General features: G+C 27.1%; 1 protein-coding gene across 1 annotated transcript in view; it reads left to right on the forward strand.

Moving 5' to 3' along the window:
• Positions 1–323: 323 nt before the first annotated feature.
• LOC306771826 (uncharacterized protein) overlaps positions 324–15,557 on the forward strand; it is a gene marked incomplete at its 3' end in the record, with an annotated part of 23,424 nt that continues 8,190 nt past the window's right edge. Inside the window, exon 1 of the mRNA XM_079261145.1 lies at positions 324–523. The remainder of the gene's footprint in view (positions 524–15,557) is intronic.

Below are 15,557 nucleotides of genomic sequence, written 5' to 3' on the forward strand. Positions count from 1 at the left end.
AGTGCTTAGGAATAGGTTTCATTAAAAGATATATTTTAAGAATTCTAATATTAACATTGTTTTACTTATTTATGAATAATAAAAGTATTATAATGGAATTTCCTCCGTTTTTATGATTGTAAAAACGTTTTTAAGACGTTAAGAGATGAACTACTATTTTAAATGTTTTTTTTTATTTTTCTTTTATTTGCTTTTATTTGCTCTTTTTTATATAAAATCCAACTTTCAGGATTTGTATTTATGGCAGGAACCTTGTGGTCAGTTGCGTTCTGTTGCGAGGGGGAGCTAATTAGGTGTCGGACTGTGTTGATGTTGCCGGATGTTTAGTTTCTGTCGAACAGCTGTTGTTTTCTGATCAGATGGTGTCATAAAACATCTGGAGCCAAATCTGTGTGGAGGGAGGATGATAGAAGCCGGGGCGCGAGACTCCACGGTGTTGAAGCAAAATGAAACCGGAAGCAGAAACAAACATCTGTTTGTCCTTTTCCAGCTGCGCGAGGGACAGGTGTCTTCTGTCTGACAGGTAATGAAGAGCAGAGCTTTAAGTGGACCGGTACGCAGTACCGGCACTTTTCGATTCTATCCCTTTTCATGCCGGGACTATTTTTTACAGCGGAAAGTGCACACCGGGACTTGTATCAGCTTTCCTCAGACACCAGTATACCCTCCTACGACTTTACATATTACAACTTATATTTATTTATTTATTTTAATATGAAAAAAAATAAATAAAGGTGCCTTTAAAAAATGTATTAAGATCGGTTTAGACGCACAACGCCTGCTGTAGCCCACACGCCACGTTGTTCACTCGCTTCTGTGTTTACATTGAAGTGGACGTGATTTGGATGAGAGGAAACTATGGAGGCTGTAATGTTACAGTAGTACTACTAACAGTCATTTACTACAGTAGTACTACTAACAGTCATTTACTACAGTAGTACTACTAACAGTCATTTACGACAGTAGTACTACTAACAGTCATTTACTACAGTAGTACTACTAACAGTCATTTACGACAGTAGTACTACTAACAGTCATTTACTACAGTAGTACTACTAACAGTCATTTACTACAGTAGTACTACTAACAGCCATTTACTACAGTAGTACTACTAACAGTCATTTACTACAGTAGTACTACTAACAGTCATTTACGACAGTAGTACTACTAACAGTCATTTACTACAGTAGTACTACTAACAGTCATTTACTATAGTAGTACTACTAACAGTCATTTACTACAGTAGTACTACTAACAGTCATTTACTACAGTAGTACTACTAACAGCCATTTACTACAGTAGTACTACTTAACAGTCATTTACTACAGTAGTACTACTAACAGCCATTTACTACAGTAGTACTACTAACAGTCATTTACTACAGTAGTACTACTAACAGCCATTTACTACAGTAGTACTACTAACAGTCATTTACTACAGTAGTACTACTAACAGTCATTTACTACAGTAGTACTACTAACAGTCATTTACTACAGTAGTACTACTTAACAGTATTTTACTACAGTAGTACTACTAACAGTCATTTACTACAGTAGTACTACTAACAGTCATTTACTACAGTAGTACTACTAACAGTCATTTACGACAGTAGTACTACTAACAGCCATTTACTACAGTAGAACTACTTAACAGTCTTTTACTACAGTAGTACTACTAACAGTCATTTACTACAGTAGTACTACTAACAGTCATTTACGACAGTAGTACTACTAACAGTCATTTACTACAGTAGTACTACTTAACAGTCTTTTACTACAGTAGTACTACTAACAGTCATTTACTACAGTAGTACTACTAACAGTCATTTACTACAGTAGTACTACTAACAGTCATTTACTACAGTAGTACTACTAACAGTCATTTACTACAGTAGTACTACTTAACAGTATTTTACTACAGTAGTACTACTAACAGTCATTTACTACAGTAGTACTACTAACAGTCATTTACTACAGTAGTACTACTAACAGTCATTTACGACAGTAGTACTACTAACAGCCATTTACTACAGTAGAACTACTTAACAGTCTTTTACTACAGTAGTACTACTAACAGTCATTTACTACAGTAGTACTACTAACAGTCATTTACGACAGTAGTACTACTAACAGTCATTTACTACAGTAGTACTACTTAACAGTCTTTTACTACAGTAGTACTACTAACAGTCATTTACTACAGTAGTACTACTAACAGTCATTTACTACAGTAGTACTACTAACAGTCATTTACTGCAGTAGTACTACTAACAGACATTTATTACAGTAGTACTACGAACTGTTATTTATTACAGTAGTACTTCTAACAGACTTGTGCTACAGACGTACTACTAACAGTCATTTACTACTAACAGTACTACAGCAGACTAAGTGTACTTATTCTGTGATACTTATACAGTATTTATGCAGATTATTTCTAGAATAAAGATAATATTACTAAGTGTTATGGACCAGGCCTGATGCTGGGAAAACATGTTTCACAGAGGAAAAGTGTAATAGTACTACAATAATAGTAATAGTAATAGTAGTAGTACTACACTGTTAAATTAGTCTGGTAATAATAGTACTACAATAATAGTAATAGTAGTAGTACTACACTGTTAAATTAGTCTGGTAATAATAGTACTACAATAATAGTAATAGTAATAGTAGTACTACACTGTTAAATTAGTCTGGTAATAATAGTACTATAATAATAGTAATAGTAATAGTAGTAGTACTACACTGTTAAATTACTCTGGTAATAACAGTACTACAATAATAACAGTAATAGTAGTAGTACTACACTGTTAAATTAGTCTGGTAATAATAGTACTACAATAATAACAGTAATAGTAGTAGTACTACACTGTTAAAATAGTCTGGTAATAATAGTACTACAATAATAGTAATAGTAATAGTACTACACTGTTAAATTAGTCTGGTAATAATAGTACTGCAATAATAACGGTAATAATAGTAGTACTACACTGTTAAATTAGTCTGGTAATAATAGTACTACAATAATAGTAATAGTAGTACTACGCTGTTAAATTAGTCTAGTAATAATAGTACTACAATAATAACAGTAATAGTAGTAGTACTACACTGTTAAATTAGTCTGGTAATAATAGTACTACAATAATAACAGTAATAGTAGTAGTACTACACTGTTAAATTAGTCTGGTAATAATAGTACTACAATAATAGTAATAGTACTACACTGTTAAATTAGTCTGGTAATAATAGTACTACAATAATAACAGTAATAATAGTAGTACTACACTGTTAAATTAGTCTGGTAATAATAGTACTACAATAATAACAGTAATAGTAGTAGTACTACACTGTTAAATTAGTCTGGTAATAATAGTACTACAATTATAACAGTAATAGTAGTAGTACTACACTGTTAAATTAGTCTGGTAATGATAGTACTATAGTAATAGTAATAGTGCTACACTGTTAAATTAGTCTGGTAATAATAGTACTACAATAATAACAGTAATAATAGTACTACACTGTTAAATTAGGCTGGTACTAATAGTACTACAATAATAACAGTACTGGTAGTAGTACTACACTGTTAAATTAGTCTGGTAATAATAGTACTACAATAATAGTAATAGTAATAGTAGTACTACACTGTTAAATTAGTCTGGTAATAATATTACTACAATAATAGTAATAATGGTAGTACTACACTGTTAAATTAGTCTGGTAATAATAGTACTACAATAATAGTAATAGTAACAGTAGTACTACGCTGTTAAATTAGTCTGGTAATAATAGTACTACAATAATAACAGTAATAGTAGTACTACACTGTTAAATTAGTCTGGTAATAATAGTACTACAATAATAACAGTAATAATAGTAGTACTACACTGTTAAATTAGTCTGGTAATAATAGTACTACAATAATAGTAATAGTAATAGTACTACACTGTTAAATTAGTCTGGTAATAATAGTACTACAATAATAACGGTGATAATAGTAGTACTACACTGTTAAATTAGTCTGGTAATGATAGTACTACAATAATAGTAATAGTAGTACTACGCTGTTAAATTAGTCTAGTAATAATAGTACTACAATAATAACAGTAATAGTAGTAGTACTACACTGTTAAATTAGTCTGGTAATAATAGTACTACAATAATAACAGTAATAGTAGTAGTACTACACTGTTAAATTAGTCTGGTAATAATAGTACTACAATAATAGTAATAGTAATAGTAATCGTACTACACTGTTAAATTAGTCTGGTAATAATAGTACTACAATAATAACAGTAATAATAGTAGTACTACACTGTTAAATTAGTCTGGTAATAATAGTACTACAATAATAACAGTAATGGTAGTAGTACTACACTGTTAAATTAGTCTGGTAATAATAGTACTACAATAATAACAGTAATAGTAGTAGTACTACACTGTTAAATTAGTCTGGTAATAATAGTACTACAATAATAACAGTAATAGTAGTAGTACTACACTGTTAAATTAGTCTGGTAATAATAGTACTACAATTATAACAGTAATAGTAGTAGTACTACACTGTTAAATTAGTCTGGTAATAATAGTACTACAGTAATAGTAATAGTACTACACTGTTAAATTGGTCTGGTAATAATAGTACTACAATAATAACAGTAATAATAGTAGTACTACACTGTTAAATTAGTCTGGTAATAATAGTACTACAATAATAGTAATAGTAATAGTAGTACTAAACTGTTAAATTAGTCTGGTAATAATAGTACTACAATAATAGTAATAGTAGTACTACACTGTTAAATTAGTCTGGTAATAATAGTACTACAATAATAGTAATAGTAGTACTACGCTGTTAAATTAGTCTGGTAATAATAGTACTACAATAATAACAGTAATAGTAGTACTACACTGTTAAATTAGTCTGGTAATAATAGTACTACAATAATAACAGTAATAATAGTAGTACTACACTGTTAAATTAGTCTGGTAATAATAGTACTACAATAATAACAGTAATGGTAGTAGTACTACACTGTTAAATTAGTCTGGTAATAATAGTACTACAATAATAGTAATAGTAATAGTAGTACTACGCTGTTAAATTAGTCTGGTAATAATAGTACTACAATAATAACAGTAATAATTGTAGTACTACACAGTTAAATTAGTCTGGTAATAATAGTACTACAATAATAGTAATAGTAATAGTGGTACTACGCTGTTAAATTAGTCTGGTAATAATAGTACTACAATAATAACAGTAATAATTGTAGTACTACACTGTTAAATTAGTCTGGTAATAATAGTACTACAATAATAACAGTAATAATAGTAGTACTACACTGTTAAATTAGTCTGGTGATAATAGTACTACAATAATAGTAATAGTGATAGTAGTACTACGCTGTTAAATTAGTCTGGTAATAATAGTACTACAATAATAACAGTAATAGTAGTAGTACTGCACTGTTAAATTAGTCTGGTAATAATAGTACTACAATAATAGTAATAGTAATAGTAATAGTACTACACTGTTAAATTAGTCTGGTAATAATAGTACTACAATAATAACAGTAATAATAGTAGTACTACACTGTTAAATTAGTCTGGTAATAATAGTACTACAATAATAACAGTAATGGTAGTAGTACTACACTGTTAAATTAGTCTGGTAATAATAGTACTACAATAATAACAGTAATAGTAGTAGTACTACACTGTTAAATTAGTCTGGTAATAATAGTACTACAATAATAACAGTAATAGTAGTAGTACTACACTGTTAAATTAGTCTGGTAATAATAGTACTACAATTATAACAGTAATAGTAGTAGTACTACACTGTTAAATTGGTCTGGTAATAATAGTACTACAATAATAACAGTAATAATAGTAGTACTACACTGTTAAATTAGTTTGGTAATAATAGTACTACAATAATAGTAATAGTAATAGTAGTACTAAACTGTTAAATTAGTCTGGTAATAATAGTACTACAATAATAGTAATAGTAGTACTACACTGTTAAATTAGTCTGGTATTAATAGTACTACAATAATAGTAATAGTAGTACTACGCTGTTAAATTAGTCTGGTAATAATAGTACTACAATAATAACAGTAATAGTAGTACTACACTGTTAAATTAGTCTGGTAATAATAGTACTGCAATAATAACAGTAATAATAGTAGTACTACACTGTTAAATTAGTCTGGTAATAATAGTACTACAATAATAACAGTAATGGTAGTAGTACTACACTGTTAAATTAGTCTGGTAATAATAGTACTACAATAATAGTAATAGTAAAAGTAGTACTACGCTGTTAAATTAGTCTGGTAATAATAGTACTACAATAAAAACAGTAATAATTGTAGTACTACACAGTTAAATTAGTCTGGTAATAATAGTACTACAATAATAGTAATAGTAATAGTGGTACTACGCTGTTAAATTAGTCTGGTAATAATAGTACTACAATAATAACAGTAATAATTGTAGTACTACACTGTTAAATTAGTCTGGTAATAATAGTACTACAATAATAACAGTAATAATAGTAGTACTACACTGTTAAATTAGTCTGGTGATAATAGTACTACAATAATAGTAATAGTAGTACTACACTGTTAAATTAGTCTGGTAATAATAGTACTACAATAATAGTAATAGTGATAGTAGTACTACGCTGTTAAATTAGTCTGGTAATAATAGTACTACAATAATAACAGTAATAGTAGTAGTACTACACTGTTAAATTAGTCTGGTAATAATAGTACTACAATAATAGTAATAGTAATAGTACTACACTGTTAAATTAGTCTGGTAATAATAGTACTACAATAATAACAGTAATAATAGTAGTACTACACTGTTAAATTAGTCTGGTAATAATAGTACTACAATAATAGTAATAGTACTACACTGTTAAATTAGTCTGGTAATAATAGTACTACAATAATAGTAATAGTAATAGTAGTACTACACTGTTAAATTAGTCTGGTAATAATAGTACTACAATAATAACAGTAATAGTAGTAGTACTACACTGTTAAATTAGTCTGGTAATAATAGTACTACAATAATAACAGTCATAGTAGTAGTACTACACTGTTAAATTAGTCTGGTAATAATAGTACTACAATAATAACAGTAATAATAGTAGTACTACACTGTTAAATTAGTCTGGTAATAATAGTACTACAATAATAACAGTAATAGTAGTAGTACTACACTGTTAAATTAGTCTGGTAATAATAGTACTACAATTATAACAGTAATAGTAGTAGTACTACACTGTTAAATTAGTCTGGTAATGATAGTACTATAGTAATAGTAATAGTGCTACACTGTTAAATTAGTCTGGTAATAATAGTACTACAATAATAACAGTAATAATAGTAGTACTACACTGTTAAATTAGGCTGGTACTAATAGTACTACAATAATAACAGTAATGGTAGTAGTACTACACTGTTAAATTAGTCTGGTAATAATAGTACTACAATAATAGTAATAGTAATAGTAGTACTACACTGTTAAATTAGTCTGGTAATAATATTACTACAATAATAGTAATAATGGTAGTACTACACTGTTAAATTAGTCTGGTAATAATAGTACTACAATAATAGTAATAGTAACAGTAGTACTACGCTGTTAAATTAGTCTGGTCATAATAGTACTACAATAATAACAGTAATAGTAGTACTACACTGTTAAATTAGTCTGGTAATAATAGTACTACAATAATAACAGTAATAATAGTAGTACTACACTGTTAAATTAGTCTGGTAATAATAGTACTACAATAATAGTAATAGTAATAGTACTACACTGTTAAATTAGTCTGGTAATAATAGTACTACAATAATAACGGTGATAATAGTAGTACTACACTGTTAAATTAGTCTGGTAATAATAGTACTACAATAATAGTAATAGTAGTACTACGCTGTTAAATTAGTCTAGTAATAATAGTACTACAATAATAACAGTAATAGTAGTAGTACTACACTGTTAAATTAGTCTGGTAATAATAGTACTACAATAATAACAGTAATAGTAGTAGTACTACACTGTTAAATTAGTCTGGTAATAATAGTACTGCAATAATAGTAATAGTAATAGTAATCGTACTACACTGTTAAATTAGTCTGGTAATAATAGTACTACAATAATAACAGTAATAATAGTAGTACTACACTGTTAAATTAGTCTGGTAATAATAGTACTACAATAATAACAGTAATGGTAGTAGTACTACACTGTTAAATTAGTCTGGTAATAATAGTACTACAATAATAACAGTAATAGTAGTAGTACTACACTGTTAAATTAGTCTGGTAATAATAGTACTACAATAATAACAGTAATAGTAGTAGTACTACACTGTTAAATTAGTCTGGTAATAATAGTACTACAATTATAACAGTAATAGTAGTAGTACTACACTGTTAAATTAGTCTGGTAATAATAGTACTACAGTAATAGTAATAGTACTACACTGTTAAATTGGTCTGGTAATAATAGTACTACAATAATAACAGTAATAATAGTAGTACTACACTGTTAAATTAGTCTGGTAATAATAGTACTACAATAATAACAGTAATAGTAGTAGTACTACACTGTTAAATTAGTCTGGTAATAATAGTACTACAATAATAACAGTAATAGTAGTAGTACTACACTGTTAAATTAGTCTGGTAATAATAGTACTACAATTATAACAGTAATAGTAGTAGTACTACACTGTTAAATTAGTCTGGTAATAATAGTACTACAGTAATAGTAATAGTACTACACTGTTAAATTGGTCTGGTAATAATAGTACTACAATAATAACAGTAATAATAGTAGTACTACACTGTTAAATTAGTCTGGTAATAATAGTACTACAATAATAGTAATAGTAATAGTAGTACTAAACTGTTAAATTAGTCTGGTAATAATAGTACTACAATAATAGTAATAGTAGTACTACACTGTTAAATTAGTCTGGTAATAATAGTACTACAATAATAGTAATAGTAGTACTACGCTGTTAAATTAGTCTGGTAATAATAGTACTACAATAATAACAGTAATAGTAGTACTACACTGTTAAATTAGTCTGGTAATAATAGTACTACAATAATAACAGTAATAATAGTAGTACTACACTGTTAAATTAGTCTGGTAATAATAGTACTACAATAATAACAGTAATGGTAGTAGTACTACACTGTTAAATTAGTCTGGTAATAATAGTACTACAATAATAGTAATAGTAATAGTAGTACTACGCTGTTAAATTAGTCTGGTAATAATAGTACTACAATAATAACAGTAATAATTGTAGTACTACACAGTTAAATTAGTCTGGTAATAATAGTACTACAATAATAGTAATAGTAATAGTGGTACTACGCTGTTAAATTAGTCTGGTAATAATAGTACTACAATAATAACAGTAATAATTGTAGTACTACACTGTTAAATTAGTCTGGTAATAATAGTACTACAATAATAACAGTAATAATAGTAGTACTACACTGTTAAATTAGTCTGGTGATAATAGTACTACAATAATAGTAATAGTGATAGTAGTACTACGCTGTTAAATTAGTCTGGTAATAATAGTACTACAATAATAACAGTAATAGTAGTAGTACTGCACTGTTAAATTAGTCTGGTAATAATAGTACTACAATAATAGTAATAGTAATAGTAATAGTACTACACTGTTAAATTAGTCTGGTAATAATAGTACTACAATAATAACAGTAATAATAGTAGTACTACACTGTTAAATTAGTCTGGTAATAATAGTACTACAATAATAACAGTAATGGTAGTAGTACTACACTGTTAAATTAGTCTGGTAATAATAGTACTACAATAATAACAGTAATAGTAGTAGTACTACACTGTTAAATTAGTCTGGTAATAATAGTACTACAATAATAACAGTAATAGTAGTAGTACTACACTGTTAAATTAGTCTGGTAATAATAGTACTACAATTATAACAGTAATAGTAGTAGTACTACACTGTTAAATTAGTCTGGTAATAATAGTACTACAGTAATAGTAATAGTACTACACTGTTAAATTGGTCTGGTAATAATAGTACTACAATAATAACAGTAATAATAGTAGTACTACACTGTTAAATTAGTTTGGTAATAATAGTACTACAATAATAGTAATAGTGATAGTAGTACTACGCTGTTAAATTAGTCTGGTAATAATAGTACTACAATAATAACAGTAATAGTAGTAGTACTGCACTGTTAAATTAGTCTGGTAATAATAGTACTACAATAATAGTAATAGTAATAGTAGTACTAAACTGTTAAATTAGTCTGGTAATAATAGTACTACAATAATAGTAATAGTAGTACTACACTGTTAAATTAGTCTGGTATTAATAGTACTACAATAATAGTAATAGTAGTACTACGCTGTTAAATTAGTCTGGTAATAATAGTACTACAATAATAACAGTAATAGTAGTACTACACTGTTAAATTAGTCTGGTAATAATAGTACTGCAATAATAACAGTAATAATAGTAGTACTACACTGTTAAATTAGTCTGGTAATAATAGTACTACAATAATAACAGTAATGGTAGTAGTACTACACTGTTAAATTAGTCTGGTAATAATAGTACTACAATAATAGTAATAGTAAAAGTAGTACTACGCTGTTAAATTAGTCTGGTAATAATAGTACTACAATAAAAACAGTAATAATTGTAGTACTACACAGTTAAATTAGTCTGGTAATAATAGTACTACAATAATAGTAATAGTAATAGTGGTACTACGCTGTTAAATTAGTCTGGTAATAATAGTACTACAATAATAACAGTAATAATTGTAGTACTACACTGTTAAATTAGTCTGGTAATAATAGTACTACAATAATAACAGTAATAATAGTAGTACTACACTGTTAAATTAGTCTGGTGATAATAGTACTACAATAATAGTAATAGTAGTACTACACTGTTAAATTAGTCTGGTAATAATAGTACTACAATAATAGTAATAGTGATAGTAGTACTACGCTGTTAAATTAGTCTGGTAATAATAGTACTACAATAATAACAGTAATAGTAGTAGTACTACACTGTTAAATTAGTCTGGTAATAATAGTACTACAATAATAGTAATAGTAATAGTACTACACTGTTAAATTAGTCTGGTAATAATAGTACTACAATAATAACAGTAATAATAGTAGTACTACACTGTTAAATTAGTCTGGTAATAATAGTACTACAATAATAGTAATAGTACTACACTGTTAAATTAGTCTGGTAATAATAGTACTACAATAATAGTAATAGTAATAGTAGTACTACACTGTTAAATTAGTCTGGTAATAATAGTACTACAATAATAACAGTAATAGTAGTAGTACTACACTGTTAAATTAGTCTGGTAATAATAGTACTACAATAATAACAGTCATAGTAGTAGTACTACACTGTTAAATTAGTCTGGTAATAATAGTACTACAATAATAACAGTAATAATAGTAGTACTACACTGTTAAATTAGTCTGGTAATAATAGTACTACAATAATAACAGTAATAGTAGTAGTACTACACTGTTAAATTAGTCTGGTAATAATAGTACTACAATTATAACAGTAATAGTAGTAGTACTACACTGTTAAATTAGTCTGGTAATGATAGTACTATAGTAATAGTAATAGTGCTACACTGTTAAATTAGTCTGGTAATAATAGTACTACAATAATAACAGTAATAATAGTAGTACTACACTGTTAAATTAGGCTGGTACTAATAGTACTACAATAATAACAGTAATGGTAGTAGTACTACACTGTTAAATTAGTCTGGTAATAATAGTACTACAATAATAGTAATAATGGTAGTACTACACTGTTAAATTAGTCTGGTAATAATAGTACTACAATAATAGTAATAGTAACAGTAGTACTACGCTGTTAAATTAGTCTGGTAATAATAGTACTACAATAATAACAGTAATAGTAGTACTACACTGTTAAATTAGTCTGGTAATAATAGTACTACAATAATAACAGTAATAATAGTAGTACTACACTGTTAAATTAGGCTGGTACTAATAGTACTACAGTAATAACAGTAATGGTAGTAGTACTACACTGTTAAATTAGTCTGGTAATAATATTACTACAATAATAGTAATAATGGTAGTACTACACTGTTAAATTAGTCTGGTAATAATAGTACTACAATAATAGTAATAGTAACAGTAGTACTACGCTGTTAAATTAGTCTGGTAATAATAGTACTACAATAATAACAGTAATAGTAGTACTACACTGTTAAATTAGTCTGGTAATAATAGTACTACAATAATAACAGTAATAATAGTAGTACTACACTGTTAAATTAGTCTGGTAATAATAGTACTACAATAATAGTAATAGTAATAGTACTACACTGTTAAATTAGTCTGGTAATAATAGTACTACAATAATAACGGTGATAATAGTAGTACTACACTGTTAAATTAGTCTGGTAATAATAGTACTACAATAATAGTAATAGTAGTACTACGCTGTTAAATTAGTCTAGTAATAATAGTACTACAATAATAACAGTAATAGTAGTAGTACTACACTGTTAAATTAGTCTGGTAATAATAGTACTACAATAATAACAGTAATAGTAGTAGTACTACACTGTTAAATTAGTCTGGTAATAATAGTACTACAATAATAGTAATAGTAATAGTAATCGTACTACACTGTTAAATTAGTCTGGTAATAATAGTACTACAATAATAACAGTAATAATAGTAGTACTACACTGTTAAATTAGTCTGGTAATAATAGTACTACAATAATAACAGTAATGGTAGTAGTACTACACTGTTAAATTAGTCTGGTAATAATAGTACTACAATAATAACAGTAATAGTAGTAGTACTACACTGTTAAATTAGTCTGGTAATAATAGTACTACAATAATAACAGTTATAGTAGTAGTACTACACTGTTAAATTAGTCTGGTAATAATAGTACTACAATTATAACAGTAATAGTAGTAGTACTACACTGTTAAATTAGTCTGGTAATAATAGTACTACAGTAATAGTAATAGTACTACACTGTTAAATTGGTCTGGTAATAATAGTACTACAATAATAACAGTAATAATAGTAGTACTACACTGTTAAATTAGTCTGGTAATAATAGTACTACAATAATAGTAATAGTAATAGTAGTACTAAACTGTTAAATTAGTCTGGTAATAATAGTACTACAATAATAGTAATAGTAGTACTACACTGTTAAATTAGTCTGGTAATAATAGTACTACAATAATAGTAATAGTAGTACTACGCTGTTAAATTAGTCTGGTAATAATAGTACTACAATAATAACAGTAATAGTAGTACTACACTGTTAAATTAGTCTGGTAATAATAGTACTACAATAATAACAGTAATAATAGTAGTACTACACTGTTAAATTAGTCTGGTAATAATAGTACTACAATAATAACAGTAATGGTAGTAGTACTACACTGTTAAATTAGTCTGGTAATAATAGTACTACAATAATAGTAATAGTAATAGTAGTACTACGCTGTTAAATTAGTCTGGTAATAATAGTACTACAATAATAACAGTAATAATTGTAGTACTACACAGTTAAATTAGTCTGGTAATAATAGTACTACAATAATAGTAATAGTAATAGTGGTACTACGCTGTTAAATTAGTCTGGTAATAATAGTACTACAATAATAACAGTAATAATTGTAGTACTACACTGTTAAATTAGTCTGGTAATAATAGTACTACAATAATAACAGTAATAATAGTAGTACTACACTGTTAAATTAGTCTGGTGATAATAGTACTACAATAATAGTAATAGTGATAGTAGTACTACGCTGTTAAATTAGTCTGGTAATAATAGTACTACAATAATAACAGTAATAGTAGTAGTACTACACTGTTAAATTAGTCTGGTAATAATAGTACTACAATAATAGTAATAGTAATAGTAATAGTACTACACTGTTAAATTAGTCTGGTAATAATAGTACTACAATAATAACAGTAATAATAGTAGTACTACACTGTTAAATTAGTCTGGTAATGATAGTACTACAATAATAACAGTAATGGTAGTAGTACTACACTGTTAAATTAGTCTGGTAATAATAGTACTACAATAATAACAGTAATAGTAGTAGTACTACACTGTTAAATTAGTCTGGTAATAATAGTACTACAATAATAACAGTAATAGTAGTAGTACTACACTGTTAAATTAGTCTGGTAATAATAGTACTACAATTATAACAGTAATAGTAGTAGTACTACACTGTTAAATTAGTCTGGTAATAATAGTACTACAGTAATAGTAATAGTACTACACTGTTAAATTGGTCTGGTAATAATAGTACTACAATAATAGTAATAGTAGTACTACGCTGTTAAATTAGTCTGGTAATAATAGTACTACAATAATAACAGTAATAGTAGTACTACACTGTTAAATTAGTCTGGTAATAATAGTACTACAATAATAACAGTAATAATAGTAGTACTACACTGTTAAATTAGTCTGGTAATAATAGTACTACAATAATAACAGTAATGGTAGTAGTACTACACTGTTAAATTAGTCTGGTAATAATAGTACTACAATAATAGTAATAGTAATAGTAGTACTAAACTGTTAAATTAGTCTGGTAATAATAGTACTACAATAATAGTAATAGTAGTACTACACTGTTAAATTAGTCTGGTATTAATAGTACTACAATAATAGTAATAGTAGTACTACGCTGTTAAATTAGTCTGGTAATAATAGTACTACAATAATAACAGTAATAGTAGTACTACACTGTTAAATTAGTCTGGTAATAATAGTACTGCAATAATAACAGTAATAATAGTAGTACTACACTGTTAAATTAGTCTGGTAATAATAGTACTACAATAATAACAGTAATGGTAGTAGTACTACACTGTTAAATTAGTCTGGTAATAATAGTACTACAATAATAGTAATAGTAAAAGTAGTACTACGCTGTTAAATTAGTCTGGTAATAATAGTACTACAATAATAACAGTAATAATTGTAGTACTACACAGTTAAATTAGTCTGGTAATAATAGTACTACAATAATAGTAATAGTAATAGTGGTACTACGCTGTTAAATTAGTCTGGTAATAATAGTACTACAATAATAACAGTAATAATTGTAGTACTACACTGTTAAATTAGTCTGGTAATAATAGTACTACAATAATAACAGTAATAATAGTAGTACTACACTGTTAAATTAGTCTGGTGATAATAGTACTACAATAATAGTAATAGTAGTACTACACTGTTAAATTAGTCTGGTAATAATAGTACTACAATAATAGTAATAGTGATAGTAGTACTACGCTGTTAAATTAGTCTGGTAATAATAGTACTACAATAATAACAGTAATAGTAGTAGTACTACACTGTTAAATTAGTCTGGTAATAATAGTACTACAATAATAGTAATAGTAATAGTAAAAGTACTACACTGT

The sequence above is a fragment of the Telmatherina bonti genome (genome assembly GCF_933228915.1).
Source record: "Telmatherina bonti genome assembly, chromosome: 21".
NCBI lineage: Eukaryota > Metazoa > Chordata > Actinopteri > Atheriniformes > Telmatherinidae > Telmatherina > Telmatherina bonti.